Source organism: Bubalus bubalis, chromosome 9 (genome assembly GCF_019923935.1).
Source record: "Bubalus bubalis isolate 160015118507 breed Murrah chromosome 9, NDDB_SH_1, whole genome shotgun sequence".
Taxonomy (NCBI): Eukaryota; Metazoa; Chordata; class Mammalia; order Artiodactyla; family Bovidae; genus Bubalus; species Bubalus bubalis.
Window position 1 is genome coordinate 37127698 of NC_059165.1, and position 20652 is coordinate 37148349.

At 39.8% G+C, this 20652-nt stretch overlaps 1 protein-coding gene across 1 annotated transcript in view; it reads right to left on the reverse strand.

Annotated features, from left to right (window-relative positions):
• The window catches only part of GABRG2 (gamma-aminobutyric acid type A receptor subunit gamma2), a 204628-nt gene extending 187967 nt beyond the window's left edge, over window positions 1-16661 (reverse strand). Inside the window, exons 1-2 of the mRNA XM_044947360.2 lie at window positions 16312-16661; window positions 15443-15530 (exon numbers count right to left, since the gene is read on the reverse strand). The gene's annotated coding sequence lies outside the window, so the exon portion shown is untranslated. The remainder of the gene's footprint in view (window positions 1-15442; window positions 15531-16311) is intronic.
• Window positions 16662-20652: the final 3991 nt, after the last annotated feature.

Sequence of the window (20652 nt, forward strand, 5' to 3'; positions counted from 1 at the left end):
TCCAAGTAGAGACTTAAAAACTAGAAGAGTAATATGAAGAAATAAAGTGGGCAATGAACTGGACAGGGAACAACAGACTGGTTCCAAATAGGAAAAGGAGTACGTCAAGGCTGTATATTGTCACCCTGCTTATTTAACTTATATGCAGAGCACATCATGAGAAATGCTGGGCTGGAAGAAGCACAAGCTGGAATCAAGATTGCCGGGAAAAATATCAATAACCTCAGATATGCAGATGACACCACCCTTATGGCAGAAAGTGAAGAGGAACTAAAAAGCCTCTTGATGAAAGTGAAAGAGGAGAGTGAAAAAGTTGGCTTAAAGCTCAACATTCAGAAAACGAAGATCATGGCATCTTGTCCCATCACTTCATGGGAAATAGATGGGGAAACAGTGGAAACAGTGTCAGACTTTATTTTGGGGGGGGCTCCAAAATCACTCCAGATGGTGATTGCAGCCATGAAATTAAAAGACGCTTACTCCTTGTAAGGAAAGTTATTACCAACCTAGATAGCATATTCAAAAGCAGAGACATTACTTTGTCAACAAAAGTCTGTCTAGTCAAGGCTATGGTTTTTCCAGTGGTCATGTATGGATGTGACAGTTGGACTGTGAAGAAAGCTGAGTGCTGAAGAATTGATGCTTTTGAACTGTATGGTCCAACCAGTCCATCCTAAAGGAGATCAGTCCTGGATTTTCATTGGAAGGACTGATGCTAAGCTGAAACTCCAATACTTTGGCCACCTCATGCAAAGAGTTGACTCATTGGAAAAGACCCTGATGCTGGGAGGGATTGGGGGCAGGAGGAGAAGAGGATGACAGAGGATGAGATGGCTGGATGGCATCACCGACTCGATGGACATGAGTTTGGGTGTACTCCGGGAGTTGGTGATGGACAGGGAGGCCTGGCATGCTGCAAATTCATGGGGTCACAAAGAGTCGGACATGACTGAGTGACTGAACTGAACTGAACTGAGGCATAGGGATCATGTGAAACTTTTTGTTGACTCTGTGTAAAAAGTCCAGAAATGCCTGCCTAACTGTAATTATAATGAATCAGAGTAAGGTCTATCTTTCAGCATGGACTTCTCTTCCCTGTTCAAACACCCGATATGAAAGTGGATTCTGAATAACACTTTTCTAAATTTCTAGTGTTCATTTTTTTTTTCAATTTCCATTCTTCTTTACATTGTTCAAGATGAATAGAAAGGAAAATTATCAATTTCATGCTGTGATTTTCTTAAAATGAAGGAGGGGAAAGAGGAGAAGATGATTGTAAAGCAATTATAAGCCAATAAAAAAAGTATTCACTTTTCACATGGTAAAGTCACAATGTTGTGTTAGTCTCAGATCTCACTCCTAAAGAAGACATAGATGACCAGGAGGAACATGAAAAATTCTCAATATTGCCAGTTATTCAGATATGATCAGATCAGTCACTAAGTCGAGTCCGACTCTTTGTGACCCCATGAATTGCAGCACGCCAGGCCTCCCTGTCCATCACCAACTCCCGGAGTTCACTCAGACTCATGTCCATTGAGTCAGTGATGCCATCCAGCCAACTCATCCTCTGTTGTCCCCTTCTCCTCTTGCCCTCAATGCCCCCCCAGCATCAGAGTCTTTTCCAATGAGTCATCTCTTCGCATGAGGTGGCCAAAGTACTGGAGTTTCAGCTTTAGCATCATTCCTTCCAAAGAAATCCCAGGGCTGATCTCCTTCAGAATGGACTGGTTGGATCTCCTCGCAGTCCAAGGAACTCTCAGGAGTCTTCTCCAATGCCACAGTTCAAAGGCATCAATTCTTCGGCATTCAGCCTTCTTCACAGTCCAACTCTCACATCCATACATGACCACAGGAAAAACCATAGCCTTGACTAGACAGACCTTTGTTGGCAATGTCTCTGCTTTTGAATATGCTATCTAGGTTGGTAATAACTTTCCTTCCAAGGAGTAAGCTCTTTTAATTTCATGGCTGCAGTCACCATCTGTAGTGATTTTGGAGCCCAGAAAAATAAAGTCTGACACTGTTTCCACTGTTTCCCTATCTATTTCCCATGAAGTGATGGGACCGGATGCCATGATCTTAGTTTTCGGAATGTTGAGCTTTAAGCCAACTTTTTCACTCTCCACTTTCACTTTCATCAAAGGCTCTTTAGTTCCTCTTCACTTTCTGCCATAAGGGTGGTGTCATCTGCATATCTGAGGTTATTGATATTTCTCCTGGCAATCTGGATTCCAGCTTGTGCTCCTTCCAGCCAGGCATTTCTCATGATGTACTCTGCATATAAGTTAAATAAACAGGGTGACAATATACAGCTTTGACGAACTCTTTTTCCTATTTGGAACCAGTCTGTTGTTCCATGTCCAGTTCTAACCTTTGCTTCCTGACCTGCATACAAATTTCTCAAGAGGCAGATCAGGTGGTCTAGTATTGCCATCTCTTTCAGAATTTTCCAGTTTATTGTGATCTACACAGTCAAAGGCTTTGGCATAGTCAATAAAGCAGAAATAGATGTTTTTCTGGAACTCTCTTGCTTTTTTGATGATCCAGCAGATGTTGGCAATTTGATCTCTGGTTCCTCTACCTTTTCTAAAACCAGCTTGAACATCAGGAAGTTCACAGTTCACGTATTGCTGAAGCCTGGCTTGGAGAATTTTGAGCATTACTTTACTAGCGTGTGAGGTGAGTGCAATTGTGCAGTAGTTTGAGCACTCTTTGGTATTGCCTTTCTTTGGGATTAGAATGAAAACTGACCTTTTCCAGTCCTGTGGCCACTGCTGAGTTTTCCAAATTTGCTGGCATATTGAGTCCAGCACTTTCACAGCATCATCTTTCAGGATTTGGAATAGCTCAACTGGAATTCCATCACCTCCACTAGCTTTGTTCATAGTGATGCTTTCTAAGGCCCGCTTGACTTTACATTCCAGGATGTCTAGCTCTAGGTCAGTGATCACACCATTGTGATTATCTGGGTCATGAAGATCTTTTTTCTACAGTTCTTCTGTGCATTCTTGCCATCTCTTCTTAATATCTTCCGCTTCTATTAGGTCCATACCATTTCTATCCTTTATCGAGCCCATCTTTGCATGAAATGTTCCTTTGGTATCTCTGCTTTTCTTGAAGAGATCTCTAGTCTTTCCCATTCTGTTTTTTTCCTCTATTTCTTTGCATTGATCACTGAAGAAGGCTTTCTTATCTCTTTTTGCTATTCTTTGGAACTCTGCATTCAGATGTTTATATCTTTCCTTTTCTCCTTTGCTTTTCGCTTCTCTTCTCTTCACAGCTATTTGTAAGGCCTCCCCAGACAGCCATTTTGCTTTTTTGCATTTCTTTTCCATGGGGATGGTCTTGATCCCTGTCTCCTGTACAATGTCAGGAACCTCATTCCATTTTTCATCAGGCACTCTATCTATCAGATCTAGGCCCTTAAATCTATTTCTCACTTCCACTGTATAATCATAAGGGATTTGATTGAGGTCATACTTGAATGGTCTAGTGGTTTTCCCTACTTTCCTAAATTTAAGTCTGAATTTGGCAATAAGGAGTACATGGTCTGAGCCACAGTCAGCTCCTGGCCTTGTTTTTGCTGACTGTATAGAGCTTCTCCATCTTTGGCTGCAAAGAATATAATCAATCTGATTTCGGTGTTGACCATCTGGTGATGTCCATGTATAGTCTTCTCTTGTGTTGTTGGAAGAGGGTGTTTGTTATGACCAGTGCATTTTCTTGGCAAAACTCTATTAGTCTTTGCCCTGCTTCATTCCATATTCCAAGGCCAAATTTGCCTGTTACTCCAGGTGTTTCTTGACTTCCTACTTTTGCATTCCAGTCCCCTATAATGAAAAGGACATCTTTTTTGGGTGTTAGTTCTAAAAGGTCTTGTAGGTCTTCATAGAACCGTTCAACTTCAGCTTCTTCAGCATTACTGGTTGGGGCATAGACTTGGATTACTGTGATATTGAATGGTTTGCCTTGGAAACGAACAGAGATCATTCTGTCATTTTTGAGATTGCATCCAAGTACTGCATTTTGGACTCTTTTGTTGACCATGATGGCCACTCCATTTCTTCTGAGGGATTCCTGCCCACAGTAGTAGATGTAATGGTCATCTGAGTTAAATTCACCCATTCCAGTCCATTTCAGTTCGCTGATTCCTAAAATGTCGATATTCACTCTTGCCATCTCGTTTGACCACTTCCAATTTGCCTTGATTCATGGACCTAACATTCCAGGTTCCTATGCAATATTGGTCTTAAAGCATCGGACCTTGCTTCTATCACCAGTCATATCCACAGCCGGGTATTGTTTTTGCTTTGGCTCCATCCCTTCATTCTTTCTGGAGTTATTTCTCCACTGATCTCCAGTAGCATATTGGGTACCTACTGACCTGGGGAGCTTCTCTTTCAGTATCCTATCATTTTGCCTTTTCATACTGTTCATGGGGTTCTCAAGGCAAGAATACTGAAGTGGTTTGCCATTCCCTTCTCCAGTGGACCACATTCTGTCAGATCTCTCCACCATGACCCCATGGGCATGGCTTAGTTTCATTGAGTTAGACAAGGCCGTGGTCCTAGTGTGATTAGATTGACTAGTTTTCTGTGAGTATGGTTGTGAGTATGGTTTCAGTGTGTTATTAAGACACTGGCATCCACATGCCAGTTATTAGAGAAATGCAAATCAAAACTACAATGAGGTTTCACCTCATACTAGTAAGAATGGCCATCACCAAAAGTCTACAAACAATAAATGCTGGAGATGGTATGGAGTGGGTATCCTACACTGTTGATGGGAATGTAAATTGACACAGCCACTGTGGATAAAGGTTCCTTAAAAAGCTAACAATAGAAATGTCATATGATCCAGCAATCCCACTGCTGGACATAAACCCTGAGAAAACCATAATTCAAAAGCACACATGTACACCAGTGCTCACCGCAGCAGTATTTACAACAGCCAGGCCATGGAGACAACCTAAATGTCCAACACATTTTTTTACAATCCTTTTCCCCTTAAACCTTTAACAATTTTAGAATTTCCAATTCAATCTTTAAACAATGAAAAATGCTTTAGGTAGTTTGGGTAGTCCACCAAACCACTGACATTTTCAAATGATGTTTAAAAGACTCTCTAACTTGAAACTTTAAAAATGAACCGTCACTTTTCATCTCACTGTTGTTTTAGAACTGCAATTAAACATGCCATATGTTAGCTAATCTGCAAATAATACATCTGTGATCATTTGTGGAGTTTCCCTCCCCCGGACTTCTATTCCAAGCTCCACGGAAGCAAAGAAGTGCCTTGTGAGTTAGTTACCACACTTCCCTTCTAGGGGCTGAAGATTTTGAAGGCCTCCATTTAGCCATGCAAGATCCGAATTTAGCATAATAGGATAGATTCATGGAGGGGAAGGGAGACAGAGGGATGACAGGACTTTTATCACCTTTTTATCAATAGTAAAAACAATAATAATAATAGTCTTTATTAAGTCCACAATTAACAACTCTGTTATGATTCATGCATAATACCTGGTTTTACCCTCAAGAAAATATAATTGAAGAGACAATGTACAGACAACTACACAGAACCACAAATTGTATAAAGTAATATAGCAATGGGAATAAAATATGGATTCAAACAGTTAAGGGAAAAGAAAACAAAATCACATTTTTACAATTCATCTTCTCTCCTTCAGGAAACCACTTTTCAAGATTTCACATATTGTTACTTCATCCATATATAATTTCCTCACCTGCCCTTGGCCCTCCCCACATCCACAGACAGATGGAAATCATCCTGCTCCATGTTCTCACAGCACTTAGCACAGATTGGTAAGACCTTTATGTTCTGAGCCTTCCCCTACAGCCTGTACATAAAGAGGATTACAACTTCACCAAAGCTGTTTTGTTTTGTTAGTTTTACACAATGGGTAGGAAAGTGTTGCCTGCTTTCTTTGGGTGGGTGGCTGGGGGGTAAGTGGTTTTGTCTTGAAGAATCTAGAACAAAGGAGGATGGGAGAAAGACCAGAGGTCTTGGACCAAATTCAAGAGGGAATGTCTATCTCTATGCCTAGATATTAAAAAAGATATATTAACAAATTTTCTAGGCAGTTATGAATCAGACCTTCTGTAATGGCCTCTAGAATCACAGATCCATGGCTTCATGGACATGTAGCATAACTATTCTACTTGTCACAATACACTGAAATAATTTAAGTTTATTTTTGTTGTTGTTAATTTGCTAAATCGTGTCTGACTCTTTTGCGACCCCATAGACTATAGCCCACCAGGCTCCTCTGTCCATGGGAGTTATGTAAAAAGGGGCTGTGGGAGTTGATAGGGAAAGATTACCTCCAACAGTTACACTCTAGTGGAGCAATATTTTGATATGGTAACAGTCAGAGATATGTTTCCCTATCAACTCTCCCCACCCTCGTCTTTTTACGTAGCTTGTCACATTAAAATAGATCAGAGTGATGAGTCAAAGGCACAGGAAGAAAAAGTAACACAAACAATAAAGCCAACTCTTGAAACTTTTTGGAGAGAATTTTACTTTGAAAATAAAATTTCTTTTATATGGGCTTGCTAATTTAGAATTCAAAAGGCTAGGGCTTTGAAAGGAGTCTATACCATAAAAATATAGTTGAAATAAAATGAAGACAATCAAATCTGATCTCACCCTTAAAGTGTAAAAATGGCACTCAATAAGGTTAGAGAGTTTTGTGGGACCCTATACAAAGATAACACAGATTGTGCAGGGACATGGAATGACTGACTGTCCCAGGAGCCAATGGGCATCTGTGGCACACCTATGGACATCAGTGAGCACCATCAAATGTTCATATGGAGGTCACAATCCACATAAGACCTCTTAGTCCTCATTAGCAGTAAGAATATATGTCTGTCACACCCTTTTCAAATTATTCCTCGCAAAAAAAGGCCATTCTTTTTTTTTTTTTTTTAAGGCCCTTCCTTTTGTCAAGAATGCAGAATGCTAAAAACATCAGTGGAAACAAAGGAGGCCAGGGGAAAAAAAAGTTATGATAAAACAAGCAGGGGAACTTGAGATATCTAGAGGGCAGGTGGTAGTTTGAGAGTAGAAACCCTCAGATTGTACACATATATGGGACTATAAGGAACTGCCTGAAATCTCTTCCTGTATTAGTGGTTCTCAATCAGGACAATTTTGTCCTTCTGGAAATATCTGACCACATCTAGAGACAATTGTGATTGTCACACCTTTGCACGGGGGATGTACTGTTGGCATCCAGTGGGTAGACTGCCCAGCAATGTCGCTAAATATTCTACAGTTCACAGAAAAGCCCTTCACAGGAAAGAATTATTCAATTATTTGGTCTAAAATGTCAATAGTGCTAAGTTTGAGAAACCATGCTCTATAGCATGGCCTAGTTAAACAAGATTTTGTTATGCTTACTCTGTGTTAGACCATAACCTACTGGAGGATACCTAGGAAATTTTATTTCTATTTGTCTAGATATTAAGGATAAGCAGAAAAATATTCTCTGTAAGTGGGAGAGAAAACTCTCAAGATGTTTTCTTTAAATTCTTAATAAAAGAAACAACCAGCATACTATTTCCTTTTATGAAAATATAAAATACCTGTGTATATTACAATAAAAGTATTTTTTCTGAAAAATAACTAATATTTAAACTTAATGAATGAAAATAGAGATTTATTTTCTCACAGTTTCTCTGAGTCAGAAATCTGGGAGTAGTTTAGCTTGTGTTCCTCTGACTTAACTTCTTACAGGAGGTTTCAAGCAAGCAGTCAACAGGGCTGCAAACTTAACTGGTGCTAAAGGGTCCACTTCCAAGGTCATTCATGTGATTCTCAGGCTTTAATTTCTTACTGTATGTTGAACTGACAGCCACAACTCATAGTTACACAAAATGGGTTTGTACTGTAGCTCACAACAGGATGGTTGGTTTTCTCCATAGAAGTGAGCCAAGGAGCAAAGAGAGGGAAAGGAAGAGTGGTGAGGGGGAGAGATAGAAACCATAGTCTTCTATAACCTAGTATCAGAAATGACATTATATCACTTCTGCATTATGCTATTCGTTAGAAGAGAAGAGAAGCAATAATTTTAGCTCACACTCAAAAAGCAGAATACCCAAGGACAAAAAGACCAGGAAGTATAGATCACTGAGGAGACAGCACAACCCATTTTATTGATCACGATGCTGAGAATTCAGTAAGGTTCAATAAATCATATCACTATGGGCTTCCTTGGTGGCTCAGTTGGTAAAGAATCCACCTGTAATGCTGGAGACCTGAGTTCCATCCCTGGGTTGGAAAGATCCCCTGGAGAAGGGGAAGGCTACCCACTCTAGTATTCCGGCACAACCCATTTTATTGATCATGATGCTGAGAATTCAGTAAGGTTCAATAAATCATATCACTATAAAAGATGGATCTGATATTTAAACCCAGGACTCTCAAGACCATGTAATTAGTTATTTATCTTTCAAAAACAATTTATTGGAATAATTTGAGTGTATTTATGAGATCATTTATTATTTTAAATGATTAAACTTTGGTATATTTTCTACCTCTGGACTTTAGTTAAGTTTAGGTTTATCTGCATAAACTACAAGCAACAACAAAATTACAGCAACAACCATGTTAGCAAGATGGACTTTTTCTCTCTCACACATAAAAGAACTCCGGAGGAAGACAAGCCAGGACAAGTAAGAAACCTCTACACTGTGATTCAGGACTCCAGGTTCTGATGGCTCTGTTTGAACATTCCAGCACGCAGCTTCTCTTTTTATTTAAGCTCACCTCACATTCCAAGTTGGCTGTTGGGAGTCTAGAAATTCGTTGCTTGTCAAAGGAACATGGGAAAAAAACAGCTGCGTTTTTCCCAGCTGAAGTTAACACCTAAAGAGCTTTCTGAAAATGTCATACAATGCTTTCCCTTACACTTCCTTGGCAATAGCTAAGTCATATGACCATGCATAAAGGTAAGACTGACAGGGAGATACACTCATTTGTTCTGTGCAGCAAGATGTTTGTTCATAGTTTAAAAAAAAAGAATTCTAATACTGAAAAGGAAGAAGTGAATAAATACTGAGATAGGAAAATGATTGTCTTTGCTTCTCTGAATTATAAAACTGATGCTTTCTCATTAAAGACTGTGTGGATAGTAGAGAAATGCAGAAAAAGAGATAAAACATCGCATATAAGCCCATTTCCTCCAGATAATCTGTTCTTTACATTCTTGTGTACTTTCTTCTTTTGTATATAGTTTGTGGGTTGCTTCTTTTTTTAAAATTCCGTATGAGGGCATGAGGATTTGCAAAGGTGGGGATGAAAAGAGTGCGGTGGGAGTGAAGAAAGGACAGCTAGACTAGCTTTGAGGGTTTATACAGGAACAATGATCGTTAATAAGGCCTGAGAATAAAGGACCTGAAGATAAATAGGATTGTTTCCTGCATTTGGCAGGATGGAGATTTTTCACAAAATACATCTGAGGACTTACTTTAGGAATTTCAAGATGTTTAGAATATTGTATGGAAGGAAAAGACTAGAAATAATAAGTTAAACAAGCAATTATAGTGACAATGTAGTCCTGAGATAACAATACCCTAAAGAATGGTACATAAAATGAAAAGATGAGGCAAAGTAACACTGCACACATAGAAAACGATGCAATGTGATCTAAGCTAGATAAATAGTTAATGTTAAGATTTCTCTTCCTTATTTCAGAGTGTGAATGTAATAAAATAATAGGTAGTAAAATAAGGCTAGGATTCCCAGGTGGCATGGTAGTGATGAATCCTGTTGCCAATGTAGGAGACTCAGGAGATATGGGTTCAATCCCTGCACCAGGAAGATCCACTGGAGGAGGAAATGGCAACCCACTCCAGTATTCTTTTGTAGAAAATCCCATGGACAGAGAAGCCTGGCAGGCTACAGTCCATTGGGTTGCTCAGAGTTGGACACAATTCTGAAAGAGATGGGAATACCAGACCATCTGACCTGCCCCTTGAGAAAACTGTATGCAGGTCAGGAAGCAAGAGTTAGAACTGGACATGGAACAACTGACTGGTTCCAAATAGGAAAAGGAGTATGTCAAGGCTGTATATTGTCACCCTGCTTGTTTAACTTATATGCAGAATACATCATGAGAAATGCTGGGCTGCAGGAAGCACAAGCTGGAATCAAGATTGCCGGGAGAAATATCAATAACCTGATATGCAGATGACACCACTCTTATGGCAGAAAGTGAAGAAGAACTAAAGAGCACTTTGATGAAAGTGAAATAGGAGTGTGAAAAAGTTGGCCTTGAAGCTCAACATTCCAAAAACTAAGATCATGGCATCTGATCCCATCACTTCATGGCAAATAGATGGGGAAAGAGAGGCTGACTTTATTTTTCTGGGCTCCAAAATCACTGTGGATGGTGACTGCAGCCATGAAATTTAAAGATGCTTGCTCCATAAATGCTGGAGAGGATGTGGAGAAAAGGGAACCCTCTTACACTGTTGGTGGGAATGCAAACTAGTACAGCCACTATAGAGAACAGTGTGGAGATTCCTTAAAAAACTGGAAATAGAACTGCCATATGACCCCGCAATCCCACTGCTGGGCATACACACCAAGGAAACCAGAATTGAAAGAGACACGTGTACCCCATTGTTCATCGCAGCACTGTTTCCAGGACATGGAAGCAACCTAGATGTCCATCAGCAGACAAATGGATAAGAAAGCTGTGGTACATATACACAATGGAGTATTACTCAGCCATTAAAAAGAATACATTCGAATCAGTTCTAATGAGGTGGATGAAACTGGAGTCTATTATACAGAGTGAAGTAAGCCAGAAAGAAAAACACCAATACAGTATACTAATGCATATATATGGAATTTAGAAAGAGGGTAACGATAACCCTGTATGTGAGACAGCAAAAGAGACACAGATGTATAGAACAGTCTTTTGGACTCTGTGGGGGGGGGCAGTGATTTAGGAGAATGGCATTGAAACATGTATAAGATAATATGTGAAACGAATCGCCAGTCCAGGTTTGATGCAGGATACAGGAAGCTTGAGGCTGGTGCAACATTACTTTGCCAACAAAGGTCTGTCTAGTCAAGGCTATGGTTTTTCCAGTGGTCATGTATGGATGTAAGAGTTGGACTACAAAGAAAGCTGAGCATAGAAGAATTGATGCTTTTGAACTGTGGAACTGGAGAAGACTCTTGAGAGTCCCTTGGACTGCAAGGAGATCCAACCAGTCCATTCTAAAGGAGATCAGCCCTGGGTGTTCATTGGAGGGATGTTGAAGCTGAAACTCCAAAACTTTGGCCACCTCATGGGAAGGGTTGACTCATTGGCAAAGACTCTGATGCTGGGAGGGATTGGGGGCAGGAGGAGAAGGGGACGACAGAGCATGAGATGGTTGGATGGCATCACCGACTCGATGGACATGGGTTTGGGTGAACTCCGGGAGTTGGTGATGGACAGGGAGGCCTGGCGTGCTGTGGTTCATGGGATCGCAAAGAGTCAGACACGACTGAGCGACTAAACTGAATTGAACTGAGCATTCATGCACAAAATAGAATTACAAGAGGAGAAATATAAACCAAAGTACTATTTAAGGTGATTTGGGATCATAACATTTATAACTGAAGCAGCATCCCCAGTCGAGATGGATAGCAGGGGAAGGTGTCAGAGAGGTAAGTGACAGCAGCCAGGGCAAGCATAATCACACACGGATAGTACTCAGAAAATCACAATGAGGAGGAGGCAGTGCCAGCCACGGTCAAACACCCCGTGTGTCCAGAGAGTTGAAGAAAAAGGCTTAGGGGCCTGTAGGTAAATGTGATTTGGAAAACGAGGAATCCTGGAAAACTTGAAGAATCAAGAAAGGTCAGTCATGCACTAGAACCCAGTTTCGTTGTCTTAGGGGATTTTGGTTTTTATTGGTTTTAATTTAATACTCTTTGTTTGACGAAACCACTTGAAAGGTGACTCCAATATTTTGGCTAGTGAGACTCAGTGTTGGATGCTGGTTTGAGTTAGTGAGTGCATTATTTTATTTATGCAGAATATTGGCTTCATCTTTTTAAAGGTTCATCCAGCCCCTACTATTTCCCAAAAGTTAAGTGAATGAAATTCTCCCTTGTCAAATGCCAGATGTCCGGTGTCTTATTTGTGGAATTAAAAATAATTAAGTAAATAACACTTTAATTGTTTTGCTCCATCTCCAGCCCACAAGTCTATCTAGGTCTTTTTTTCAGACAATAGATATATAAACACATGCTAAACTTTTTCATTTCCTTATTTAAATTGTAGACCACAATTCATTCTGCAGTCAGAATTTGAGGCTAAGTTTGTCAAAAAGTTATTAAGCAGCTGTCATAGATCTGGCCTTTTCCATTACTGCTGGAGAAGTGACAGAGTGAAAATACAATTATTTCATTCTTAGAAATGTATCCATTTTTAATTTGTATATTATACAAGTAAAAAAGAAAGCTGACTTTGAGTCCAAATTCTGCCAAATACAAATAGACATGTAGATATCTGTCTCATAGAGCTTTGGAAAGAAAACCATAAAAAGTTTATAGGATAAATCACCACATGGGCATGTTGTATATGTCTGCCCAGTAATACCTAGTAGCTGTAATGGGATAAATTAGCCATCTTATTTTTATTGTATATGAATCACATGTTTTTCTAAGTCCAAAAAATAAAGCATGCAAAGTTTACTCTAGAAATTAGAAACTGTGGTAAAGTAAAATTCCCATGGCAAAACAGCTAGTAGGGGGAAAATTGAGATTCAAACTCAGATCTGTCCAACTTCAAATTAATTGCTCATCTCAGTATGAAACTAAATCTCATATTAGACCTGACTTCTAAACTTTACTATTATTAACATTAACTCCTAGCTTATCCATAATTGTAAATTCTTAACTTTAAGTAATTGCTTAACATGTCAAGAAAAAAATACTAGTTATATTATACTTTATTATATTCTTCTCTGATATAAGCAAAATAACAGATTTGTTCAGTTAATAACTGTTTATTAAGCAACTAGTATGTCTTAGGTTCTGTACTAGTTTAGAAAAAAAGGTGAAAATTAGGATAAAATTTATAAATTTCCCAAATTTAAAAAGCAAAATGAATTTAAACAGTGGCAGAGTTGTAGCAAAAATGGTAATGGATTGCTGGGATTATAAATTAGCAAATTAACTTTGAACAGTAATTGTGGATTACCTACTAAAATGGAATATATTGAGTATGATTCTACTTTAGAATGGAATATATTGAGTATGATTCTACTTTAGATTCACAACCCAGATATTCATTTGCACATGTGGAAGGAGACACAGAGAAGAATATTTATTTCAATATTATTTTCAGCACACAAAATAGGTTATGCCCTAAAGTTCAATAGTAAGGTGAATGGTAATATCTATGCTCTGGAATAGTCATATGAAGTAGTTACTGAGATGAGGGAGCTTTGTATCTACTTTTCCAGAGAGAATTATAAGACACTGTGGAGAGAAAAAGGTCTCAAATAAAGTGTGCTAATATTCAAAAGCACAGAGAAATTTTTATTTCTTTCATTTTGCAAAAGACAAAACTATCTGCACAGAGAGATGAAACACCTTTTCAAGGCTCATTCAGATCCTTGAACACAAACCTAGGTTTATCCGGCACCTGTAGACCTTACTACAGACCACACTACAGTAGGCTATACTGCAGACCATACTCTTGCCAGGAGGCAGTGTTTCCCATTCACCTGATAAGGCTTTTAGGAACCCAAGAGTCTCCAGTTTCTGGAGGGACCAGGCAGAGACAAAAGAAAAACCTTTCAATTCTACCCACAAGTATGCTTACCCAATTGTTGTAAGTCATAACTAACTTGAGAGGAAAGATTTCTTTGTATCTGGAAAACACAGATCAAACCCAGTAATATTCCAGACAAACCCAAAATTACAGCATATCCACCTGTTAACCCAGTAACCAACCCATTTAACTTTTCATGAAGTCACCCAGTTTTCCCTTAGTATTCTCTAATTTCTTACCCAGTTCAGTGGTATAATCTGAAATTTATCACAGACCTGTACCTATCAAAAGTCCCTTCCTATGAATCTTCTTAAAGATGAAGCACCTTTGCAAAAGTTTCAGGGTGCTATAACAACTGTCTATAAATGACAAAAGACTAAAAAGCACAGTTAAACACCTGATTACAATGTAATCAATAAAGCAACTGGGTTACAATAACAAGAATTATGATTAAATATAATCAGAACCCTTAAACATCTTCATGCTCAAGCTCAGTCCTGTCTCACTCTTTGTGACCCCATAGACTGTAGCCAGGCTCCTCTGTCCAGGGGATTTCCCAGACAAGAATACTAGAGTGGGTTGCCACTTCCTTCTCCAGGGGATCTTGCCAATCCAGGGATCGAAACAGGGTCTCCTGATTTGGCAGGCAGATTCTTCACCTCTGAGCCACCAGGGAAGCCCCAAGTAGCTTCAATACCAGGTATCAATTCAGTACTGATATTTCCCAGATCACATGAACCTAAAATTCATTTGGGACAGAGAACCCACATAGATCATTTATAACTCAAAGTCGCAAAAAGAGAAATACCAGTTCCTTCTAGAAAGCTAAGGGCATATGCAAAAACAAACAAACAAACAGTTTTATAATGTCAAAAGAGCCCCATCTTGTCCTTTTCCAGGGATTTTTTTTTTTTCAATTTCTAAATAGTGGATTCAGTTTCAACAAATAACAGTAATAGATAATAATACAAATTATTCACTCACACGCTTCACTTTTAGAGGAACCAGAATCAGCATTCATGTTAGCTTACTTCACCTGGACTGCCAGCTCAGCCTCTGTGGCCTTTCTTAATACAAAAAGCAACAGCTGTGGTCCCTTCCCCACCTCTCTGCCCCACCACCCTACCCTACCACTGAAAAGGCAGCCAATATCTCCCCAGCAGCCTTAGGGGTATCTGCTATTTCTCTGTACCCCCTTAGTAGCCTCTGTTCATCAAGGACAGCCACCACAGAGCCCCACAGACTAGTGCAGGCCATCCGAGTTTCCCCTGCAGCTTTGGGGATAGCCTCTGGAACTTTCAGGCCCCACCTGTTAGTGGACAGGCACCCCAGGATTAAACCTGCAACTTTCAAGTGCTACATTCATCCAAGGGCCCGGGATTATTGCCTGCAATTTTCAGGTCCCACATGTTAGTGGACGGCCCCACAAATTTCCATCCCCTATCTTTACTTCCTGACATCGTGGCACTCACTGGAGCCACCTCAGTCTCTTGGGTGCTCTGCCAACTGCTAGGCTGCACCATGAGTCCTACAAGCCCTAAGCCCTATACTTGGCTAACTTCAAGACCCAAGAAAGAGCCCCGAGTCAGTGACAGAGACATCCGTGGTTTAAAAGATGGAGTAACTTACATGTCTGATGCAAGGTCCTGGAGCAACACTCCATTGTGTGCAGCAGATGCAGGCAGGATGCAGCCTCAGTCTTCACTCCCAGTTTTCACTGCAGAGAGGAGTGGAAGGTTATCTGTTATGGGGGAATTGCTGTCAGGTGGGCTCATCCATGACCAGGGAAACTAGCAGAAGGCCATGCCCCTATTCCTCTTTGATAAGCCATCATGTGGAGATGTTCTAATCTAAAGGTTACAACAGTCACCAGCTGGGGCAGGGGCAAGTATGTAGGAAGAACCATCATGTGAGCAGCTGTAGGCGAAGCAGGACTGACTGAGCAGGGATGTACAGAGAGCAAGAAAACAGCCACCTTGAGTGGCGTGTTCATACAATACTCCTGGACCAGAAACAGTCAGTTACTAGGTGTGAAGAGAAACTTAGAGACTGTCTAGTTCAGTGCCTTGTCCCTTATATACCATGAGGATAATGAGAGACCTGGCTTTTTCTCTGACACCACTTCCCGTTTCTACTTTAATGGAGAAGTTGTAAGTTATTGTGAGTTTTCATTTAGGAGTTTGATGGGAATTTTTAAAAATGTTCTATGAAAACACCTATATGAAACCAAATACCTCAAATTGAAAACAAGGAGGGCTTCCCTGGTGGCTCAGTGGTAAATAATCCACCTGCCAGTGCAGGAGATTGGGGTTCAATCCCTGGTGCAGGAAGATCCCACACACCATGGAGCAACTAAGCCCATGTGCCACAACTACTGAGCCTGTGCTCTAGAGTCCAGAAAGCACTGCCCACGCACCCTAGAGCCCATGCTCTGCAACAAGACAAGCCACTGCAATGAGAAGCTCGTGTCCTGCAACTAGAGAATAGCCCCTGCTCACCTCGCTGCCACTAGAGAAAAGCCCTCTCAGCAACGAAGACCCAGGACAGCCAAATATAAATTAAAAAATAAAAATAAGGAAACTGAAACCCAGAAAGGCAAGCTAGGTTGCCCAGAGCCACAAGGCAAAGAGCCATGAATCAGAGCTCCATCCCCCACGCACAGACTGCCTTCCCAGCTACCACGCCGCTTCTATGCATTCTCGGATCTTAACCTGAATGCCTCAGAACTGTGAGAAAAAGTCCCTGTTGGAAAAGGCAATCATTCAGGAAATTATCTTAGGAAGGCACCAAAAACCAAACAAATGGCGGCTGGGCCAAAAGATGGAAACTAAAGCTGCAGATGGGTAAGAAAGGGTGACGAGAATTGCTTCAAAACATTTTTTGCTTTCAACATACGTTTTCAGAGGTTCTGCTTTTCTCCTGGAGCTGGAATAAATTTTCAAAGGGGACTAATTGCACTTTCTTAGGGGGAAAAAAAAAGTAATTGCTTTGCAGTTTAATTGAATGAGGACAGATTAGTTTCCGCTGGTGGTTTGTCTCCTTTTAGTAATGGAGACTCGCTGAAAATGAGCAGCCGATGAGCAGAGGAAACCAGCTCTCAGGGCCCAGTCTGATGGGTGCCCAGAATATAAACACTGGTTTCATTTTCTCTGTTGAAATTTTGGGACATGTTTGTCTTCTTTTGTTCATAATTCATCATTAGTTCCTGTAGCTTTCAAAAGTCACCAAGTAGCTCCTAACCTGGAAATACTTTATGATGTTGAATGAAAAAAAAAAAAAAAAAAAAAAACTGCTCTAGAAAACAGGACACCTGCCTTAAAAAAAAAAAAAAAAACAGGAAAACTCCTTTTTAACCTTACAGTATCTCCTTTTGCCATCTATAATGAAAACTAAATAAAATTAATTCATTCCAAGAATATTTATTGATTAGTATTTAGGGAGTAGTGAACTCTCACTCTAGGTATTCGCTTTCATATGAAAAGAAGTCAGTTCATGTACCTATTGGCTTCTCTCTGTCTCTCTACATACTGATCTGCTGGGAGGATAGTGACCTTATTTGATTAGAATAATTGAAGAGAATAAACTGGCCAGCCTTAGTTTAGCTCCTTCCAAGGAATCTGGCCTGATTTTCCAGGGGTACATTCTTTTGTGACCTTCCTTGGTGGCTCAGACTGTCAAGAATCTGCCTGCAATGCAGGAGACCCAGGTTTGATCTTTGGGTTGAGAAGATCTTCTGGAGAGGGAATGGCAACCCACTCCAGTATTCTGGCCCAGAGAATTCCATGGACAGAGGAGCCTAGTGGGCTACAGTCCATGGAGTCGCCAAGGAGTCAGACATGACTGAATGACTAACACTTGCACTTGTCATATTTTTTTCATCAGGCTAGCCTGGTGTTGCCTGAGATACAGGAGTCAGCTAATTCTCCAGTGAGTTGACGCACTTGGTTCTCATACTAGCTTACAGCCAGTAATGTAGACAATGCTTTTACCCTCACCTACCACTCTTGTTCACTCTCTCTCTCTCTTTTTCTGGAACACATATGGAAAAGATGTGGCCTCTCAGAGACTGTGACACCTTCAGTGTGTCAGCTACTCAGCTAGATCCGGCTTGCAGTGGTGACGTGGGCCGAGAAAGACTTTTCACATGGAGCTTGCAGTCTAGTGGAAGAGACATAACGTCAAAAGGAACAAACACATCTCTAAGATAATTGTTTTATAATGATCTTATGAGACAGAGTAACTACCTGAGGGAGGTTAATTCAACTGAGTAGTAGTGGATGTACGAACTGGGTCTGAATAGAGAGAAATAGGCAAATGAGTGAAAATGTGGGGAAAAAACATATCAGCTAATAGGAAGAGCAAGTGAAAAAGACCTTAGCATGTTCAAGGAATAGGCGGAAAAAAAAAAAAATACGCTAACATAACTGGAGAAAGTGATAGATGGGGAAATGTGGGGATATTAGAATAAAGTGATAAGTAGAAAACATATCTGTTAAAGTTAAAATAATGCAAGACACACTTGGGATGTCTTTGGCTGTCCAGTGGTTAAGACTTTGCCTTCCAATGCAGGGGGTGCAAGTTTGACCCCTAGTTGGGGAGTTAAGATACCACATGTCTTGCAGCCAAAAAAAAAAAAAAACAAAAAAACACAACATAAAACATGAACAATTTTGTAATAAATTCAATAAAGACTTTAAAAATAGTCCACAACAAAAAATATTAAAAAAAAAAGTAATGCAAGAACCATCATTTGATAAAATATCAGAGACATGCTACTTTTTTTTCTTTTTTAGGTGAGCACAGGGAGGTAAATTCAGATCTTTTCTCAAAGTGAAATTTGAAAGTTTACAATAACAAGGAATTTCATTATTGAAAGAAGATTTAAATGGATATTCTGTTTGTTTTCATTGTTTTACTTATTTTTTCATGTCCAACCTCATTCTCCATGTCCATATACAGATCCCCGTATGAAGATGCACAAAAATAAGGAGCCTATCATTTTGTCACCTCACTGTGTAACATGAAAACACACACACACACACACACACACACACAAAGTCTGAGGGAGACAGAGAGAGAAAGAACCTATTGGAAGTTTTTAAGAGATAAGTGACTGACAGCTGGAAGTCACAACATCTGGGTTGTTTTAGGTCTATCTCTGACATTAATTGTAGATTAGAACAAGCCCCCTTGATCTCAATTTCTTCATTTAGTAACAATCAGGAGAATCTTGACAGTCGTTTCTCTCAGCTATCCAAAGGACTTTTCTATCTCTGAAACATTTCTTAAATTATCTCTCTCCTTCATTCTGACATTCCTCTGATTTTTTTCTATACCATTTGCCTCTTCTTCTATTTTCACAGTTTATAGAAGTTGATTAACAACATAACAAAGAAAGCAGAGTGCAAAGAGAAATGATGAAAAGCAAGATTAAAGTATGCAGCTCATTTATCTAATAAATAGCACAAAGCTCCTGTGAATTTATTCATTCTAGGAACAGCAGGTTGAAAAAGGTGGAGTAAACTCAGTTAATTCTGCAGTGTTGACATTGAGTAGGAGCCAGGGCATTGAGCTATTTAGAAAAGCAGACCATACATGGATAGCATAAGAAATACTGTGTGTGGCCCTCATGGCTGTTTTCTTTAATAGATTAGATGCTAAGATTCAAACAACATTCAAATACTCAGTCTCTCTTTAAAATTTGGAAGGTCTAGCATATATGGCGTACATGTTTGCATTGCAGCAATTATCTGACACTAATAGAAGCTCTCCCCCCTGGAGAAGACATGAATGCTTGGGCTTTGTTCATCTACCTTGCTCACTTCATGAATTTATATTGCCTGTCTTGCTTCTATAAGTGGCAAAATTTAAGTCTCATGACTTAAGCCTAGAGAATGCAGGCTGACGTCCCTAAAATTGTAAGGTGCTTAGATTAGACAAACATGGTTCTGAGTATGTGATCTTTACCTGTCCTGTGGTCCTGCACAAATCCCAAATCAGCTTCCGTTACCTCACTTGCAATATGAAAATGATAATATTTACAAGGCTGATACGCAAAAAAAGTGTTTCAAATTATTTGAAAGCACAATAAAAAGCAATTTAGAGCTTTCTCATTATGTAGGTATTGCTGAATAAGATTCGACAGGAAATGTAGATACAGTGCTGGAATCTCTATAGTAAGACCAAATGAAAGAAAGGCAGTGAATGGGCGTCTATTTTGGAATGTTCCAGGCATCCTTACAAATTTCAAGTGATAGCATGTTGATTTTTTTCCATTGGAGAGCAAAGCCTTCCATAATAACAATCCATTTGATTTGGTTCTGGTGCTATCAAATTCACCTCCAGCTTTAGGAGTAGTTGTATGACTCAGACTGGACCCAATTTAAAACATTGCAACCCTCTTCCTCTCACCTCCTTCATTCATGGAAAGTGATAAGTTCAGGGGTGGGCAACACCCAAACCAGAACTAGTGATATAGATTAAATAGCCCTGGGCTTTTTTTGAGATGATCGCAAGAGTTTTTCTCACACCTTGTCCTTGAGGTCCTGAGGATGTCACTTTGGACTGGAGCCACCTAGTGGACAGAGTTTGAAAGAAAGTATATCTAAAGAGTCAAGCAAAACTGGCTGAAAAATGGATAGATACGAAACAAAAAGAGAGAAAAGACCACATGATATTGTTTGGACAGGGATTAAGCTGTTTCTGAAGCTAGCCTTTCACTTTACAGTAAAATCTTTCTTCCCCAGTGCCTGCTTGATTGATGAATATATTTGAAATTTTCTTCTGCTACTTGTAAATAACACACTGCTATTAATCTTTATCTTTATTGATATCTATCT